This window comes from Triturus cristatus, chromosome 6 (genome assembly GCF_964204655.1).
Source record: "Triturus cristatus chromosome 6, aTriCri1.1, whole genome shotgun sequence".
Classification (NCBI taxonomy): Eukaryota; Metazoa; Chordata; class Amphibia; order Caudata; family Salamandridae; genus Triturus; species Triturus cristatus.
Window position 1 is genome coordinate 690572497 of NC_140589.1, and position 6498 is coordinate 690578994.

Here is a 6498-nt window from a genome sequence, read left to right on the forward strand (position 1 = left end):
CACGGAACTCCCAGCAGCCTCGCCACTGAAGGACAGACTCCTTGATGATTATCTGAAAGATAACATCATCGCCCTGACCTATAAGAAGATCTTAAATAATTCCTCAGACGCCTTTGTGAAGGTCCGTACTAGGTGGGTGGAAGACGTGGGAGATTTAGATGATGAGGAGTGGCAGGAAGCACTCGCATCCCCCTGGGAGGTCCAATGCGTTCTAGATCTAAAATCATCCAATTTAAGTAGAGTTTATTATACTGGTGTCACGTTGGCCAAGATGGGAATCGTAAGCGCCCCACAATGTCCCAGGGGTGGTGGCCAAGTGGGTACATATCTGCATCATTGGTGGGAATGTACGACGAGTCAGCAGTATTGGAAGAAAATTACCTCCAAAATGTGGGAGGTCTACGGGAAAAGTATGGAAGTAACCCCCGACTCTGCCTTCTTAACATATGGAATGCAACAGCCTTGACGGCTAAAGAACGGATCTGGGTTTACCTTGGTAATGTAGTTGCAAAAGGTAACATAGCTAGAGCCTGGAAGGGAGACACGACACTTAAACTTCGTGATTGGGAAGTAGACATGGACTGGTATATGCAGACGGAGAGGGTGATCTATGAAGGGAGGGGTTGCTCCCACAAATGGACCAAGATCTGGGGGACCTGGAACAAGGCATAGGGAATGCTATGTGCACCGTTTCTTGATCCCTCTATACAGGAATGTATAACTATGCAATTTAATGGTAATGTTGCTATGTACTGACAAATTGGTAATGGTTAAGGTACTGATGCACAATGTCACTTCATGATACACATTCATAAGTTTGTTTTTCTTACTCAATAAAAAAGAATTTAAAAAAAAGATATGTTATCTTTCGAAGAGAAAATCCTAAAAAATACCAGAGAACTAAGAGTTTACACCTCTTCGCTTGTCTCAATATTGTTGCAAGCTGACAAAAACTGCAAGAAAAGCACAGTTAGGTATTTTAAAATGGTTTAGGTGAATTCTACAGCTACCATGTAGTAAAAGCACAAACTATCTGACATATTTTGCACATTTCTAGATCAAGGGTTTTCCTTGAGGTGGCTGAAATACTTCAATGTGACCACTTGAATCAGATGTTTCTTCTCATGAACAATATTTTGCTTCCATTTTTTAGGGATAATGAACACTTTGCAATAGTTTATCCATTTTGAGTTTTGGCATGATCAGAATGCTGAATATTATGACACTTTATTCAACAATTATTGTGCTTTTAAACTATAACAGTTGTATCAGTGCCCATTGCAGTGAGGCCAATCCAATATCTTCCAAAAAGTGGAGAGGAGCAAAACATGCAGTAAGGTAGGATGGGATGGTAGGATAAATAGAATGCAGCATACATGGAAAGAGGAAATCACAAGGAGAAATAAAGATATTTATCCTTGTTACACCTCCCCTGGGGAAGTATACTACTTTTGATACATTCCCAGGTCTACCAGTAATGGTAAATACAAAAACCATGGCTACTGCGTGGCAACATCCACATATCCTCCATTGAACATCTCCCTGGGCCAGAATAACACAACGCAGCGATTTGCGCTGCATTGCTTAGCTCTAGATTTACCAAGCCACTTGGAGCCATGCAAGGGGGACTTGCATGGCATGATAAATCTAACTTATGAGTTGCGTTGCTCTTGCGCCCCTTTGCGTGACACAAGGTCTGGTGGTTTGCGCTCCCTGTTTTACCCACTCTGTGCCAAGCCCTGGCCCTTCTCATAGACGTGTTCATACTAAAATCTATTGGGCTTATTTACAAGCCCCTTGTGTCACTGATGTGCCACTTTTAAAATAGGAAAAAGTGACGTACCGGCAGCGCAAGGTGCTTGAAAGTAAGCCAATAGGGAGTAAATCCTTTCTCCAAACACAAGACCTACTACTGAGATTAACAAACACGGTCTTGCTCTCTTAAAGATACATATGTATGCATGCATGTCGTCAAACTTATACACTCAAATAACTTTCAGAATTGGGTCGTATCCTCGAGCAACCATTGTTTATCAACCATTGTTTATTTGCATCTAGAACGTTAAAGTGTCAGTAATTTCAAGTTATTATGCTTTCATATGCCTTCAATACTCAGATTGAAATATTAGTCAATGCTTTAGATCCTAAAGCCACATATTCACAATATGGTCTTTCTTAGCATACTCTTAAGCAATCATTAACCTTTATATATTTTAGAACAGATGAGAGAGATGGCCCACCTCTAGGACTAAAAAAAACTTTAATGCACAACTCCAATTTCCGGACTGAAATGGCATCACTTCAGAAATGCTAATGTGTTGTTGTCTCTTATTGGCTGAGTCACGTTCCAATGCCTTTCAAAATCCTTCTTGCCTCAAGGATAGATAAGGCATATAGGTAAAAATCCATTGCAGTTGCTGATTTTTGTTATCTGTAAAGCATGTTATTGACTGTCTGAAAATGCCCTTCCTGTTCAGAAGGTTTATGCACTGGTTGACATTTGCCTGATTCTCCCTCCCAGCTGCGTTCAGACAACACATTAAAGGGTTTGCAACGTTTTCTTCCCTTTTGTGTGTTAAGATTCACAGTTTACATAATCAATTGCCATAATGTGCTTATAAATGGCTGTTCTGCTAACTACATATAAATGACTAAACAGCATTTTGTTTCATACCATGCATGTAAAATAGAGAGAAGCTTTATTTAACTCTTGTTAACAACATTCACGCGTGTATCTCTTCCATTATAAAACCACAGCCTATGGTGTATGGCATCATTTTGTTTCAAAGATGCATTTCAGCCTCTTTTATCTCCCCCCATGCAGTCTCCTGTGATATCTTTGTGTGGTGGTCAACTCTGGTATAAGTTACAGAATGTGGAGCACTGTGGGGAACCAGGGAAGTCGGCAAACTGTGGGGATATCAGCGAGCGCTGGTTTACTAAATCGCGAAAAGGAAAAATGATTAATGTCTGGGTTTGTTTAGCAATGTACTCTGGAAATCATTCACTTTGTCATAGTATTCTTTGAGATTGGATTTTTGTCTAGGTGATTTTGGGTGTTATACTTGCCATGTTTTCTAATACTAATGATTATGCTAAATTATCTCCCCTGCTTTCTCTACTAAAGTTATGACTGATGGTCTTTTATTTCCTGCTAAAAGTAGTGGATGGGAAAAAAACTATTCGGGGTTATACTTCAAATTTAGTCATACTCTAAAGGACCAAAGACTCCGAACTTCAATTTAGTGAATTTATTATAAGGCCAAAAATAATTGAATATAAACACACCTTAATATCAGAGTATATAGGTACATAAAAATCAATACTGAGCCGATTCTACGACTATAATTCATTCAGCACAGAAGACATAATATGATGAGCTCCAAAATCAAAGTACAGCAAAGAATAGAAGCTGAGTCCAATTCTCTTTTCATTTAAGAAGGAAACAGTTAAAATATCTTTCCCTACACTGCTCTAAATGAGAATCCTACCTATCTCCCTTGTATCATATCCCAAAGGTGTCAGCACGTGTTGACTTCCTAAGAAGTAGTCATGTCAAATGGGTCTGATAGCTTAAAGCTATGGAGCTCGCTCTAAGGTGCTCCTCCCCAGAAAGTTGGCAGAAGTCTCTCAAATCTGTCCCTGCACATCATACAAAAAGACAATGTTCAACCCACAGTACGTCATGTCTTACACTTTTCCATTTGCAACCTTTTCAATAAGTTTCCACAGAAGTTCTAATTAGTTTGCCTCTTCTTCCAGTGTGCTTGGTTCCCAAATAGGCCAGACACGAAAGGCGTCCTCTCTTCTCGCCTTGCAGTCTTCTTCAAAGACATTCCGGGTATATCCTTAAATCCAAGAATAACGAGGTAGAGTTCCTGCAACTGCAATAAAATGAGAACATACAGTCTTTGAGCACAAAAATGATTCATTTAATTAATTTTTGAGCAACCAAGGAGAACCGAAACTCATTCAACCTACCATTTGTGCCTACAAATTGGGTAACTTAAACTAAACATAATTACATTGCACGAGTATAATTTCACCCTGCACATTATACATATAGGAATTATAAATGTCTATAATACATATAAAATCCTACTTGACTGTGCACTCTACATTTCGGTGCTACTATAATGTTAATAAATGCATCTTAATAATCATGAAACACTGCAAACGACAAAAATACATGTGAGTGTGTTTACATCATGAGTATAGTGCACCCACACAATTTAGAGTGCTGTAAGCGCTCTATCACTAATATACATCTTGCAACACCACCTATTTCCTGGCTATTGCAGTAGTGTACTCATTCAGGTTTACCATTTGTTTTCTTCTGTTAGCTTTGTTTTGTTCACGCTTACTCTAGGACTAATTTGGAGGGCCTTTAGTAAGGCTTCCTCAATATTTCTGGGTTCTACTATGGTCATAAAATGACAATATAACACCACTGACTGTAGGAAGGGAAGATTGTAAAAGAGCTTTTTTTTATTATGTCATAGTGTGTGCAGTATACTTGGAGGAGAGAAAGCATTCACTGTTATTACATTGTTTGGGTCCCAAAGGGCAGTAAGTACTGGGCAATGAACCATATTTGGAAAAGAGGGAGGCAAGAGGATTGAATTACTTTGACAGGTGCATTAAAAAGCTGGATATCCATTATCTACGAAAAGTTAGCACCATACAAGAGAGATTCCACTTCGGTAAATGAATGCTAGCTTTATATTACAAGCCTGAGGAAAATGACTGGTATGTAGAAATATGGAGCACTGACTGACGAGTGCCTATGCAATCGATATCTATTGAATGAAAATCTTGGCTGAAGGATCAGGATCCTATTAGTTAAATAGCATTAAACAAGTGATGATAGCATGAGTGGAAGACATTAAGAGGAATGGGCATGCCAGTTTGTAGTGAGCATTGTGCGGGAAAGAGGAACAGCATTTCTAAGGAGCGAGACACAAAATTCAAGTCGCATGGCTTCTTTGAAGAAATGTCTGGCACAAAAGGATGTGTGTAACAAATGCAGGTGGGGTTGGCATATTCTGAAATTTAGCAGGTCAGGGAAACAAACCAATAAACAGCATGCAGTCAAGAAAGTCTATGATGAAGTGGTTTTGCAGCTATGCAGTACTGATGAAAGAAATGGTTGGTGGTGGATGAGCATGGATGTAAACCAGTTGCAACACTAGTTTGAGTTTCAGCGAGTGATTTGGCCATCTTGGATAAGGAAATGAAATTATAGAAGAAAACGTTCTAAATACAACAAAATGCAAAATATGTTCCTGATTTCATATTATGAGGCAATATAGGCACCGTATCTCCAAATGACTGGATATGGCATTCAAAAAGGCGCAAATATGGCAGCCAGGAACTCCACTTTATCCTGGGAAAAAGGCGGCTAGGGCATGAATTGCTGCTTGCAGGGGAGCGCCAAAGTAAGGGAAACCCCTTTACACTCTGTCTCCTCTTAAGAACTCCTGGTATTATGGTCAACTTCAAATATGCTTTTTTTAGCAAAAGGAGGGACATATACTGTCATATGGCTGTTAGGGTCAATTTCGACATTGCCAAGTTAGCATGAGCTTTGCTGCCATGATGCTGCTTTTGCGCAAGTTACTACATGACTTTATTTTGCAAGACCCTTTTTGTGCCTTTCACATGAGAACCATCTGCTTTCTGCATTCTTTGCCCTTTCCTGGAGTTTAGTCTGAACACGATGTGCAAGGTCAATAAACAATGAGAGAGGCGTTGGCCTAACGGCGAGGGCGGTCGCCCTTGAATCTGGGGAACTGGGTTTGAGTCTCGGCAATGACACTAAACATCCTGTGATTCTGGGCAAATCACTTAATCTCGCCGTGCCTAACAAAAATGAATGTGTCCTCATCTAATGCAACTGGTGCTATGTAAAGCGCTCTGATACCCGATTCGGGTCAAGTTTGCGCTATATAAAACACTGTAAAAAAAAGAATTAATGGAAAAAAAAACCCTTGTTATTTTGTTCTGGTCAGTCCCTAACACATAGACAAAACATGCTAACACAGCTGCTACTGCTGGAAACTCGTGCTTTGATATTATGGGGATGCATGTTGTTCTGAAACACACTTGGAGAGGGACCTTTCCAGGAGAAGAGCTATGCTGTTCCTATGATGTAGAAATACTATCTAGGCACTAAGGTATGGGGTCTGCTGACAAAGCCCAGAGATCTTCCTTTATATAGTAAAACCTTCTTACCAAGAAGAGGGTGGTTAAGCCTTATAGGGCCATATGTATCAAGGGGTTTTACCCATTCTGTGTCTATGGGAAAATGTGTTCATACATATGGCCCATAGTCCTTTATCCACTGTCTGTATAAAATGACATCCCCCTTTATAATCTATGGAATTGCAACAATGCTAACTGTTTTAGGTTTATGTGTTTTGCTGCTGGTAGTTGCTCTTATACTGCATTATAGAGCACTATAGTTAAAATAAACATTTTGAACTATAACAGTGACTC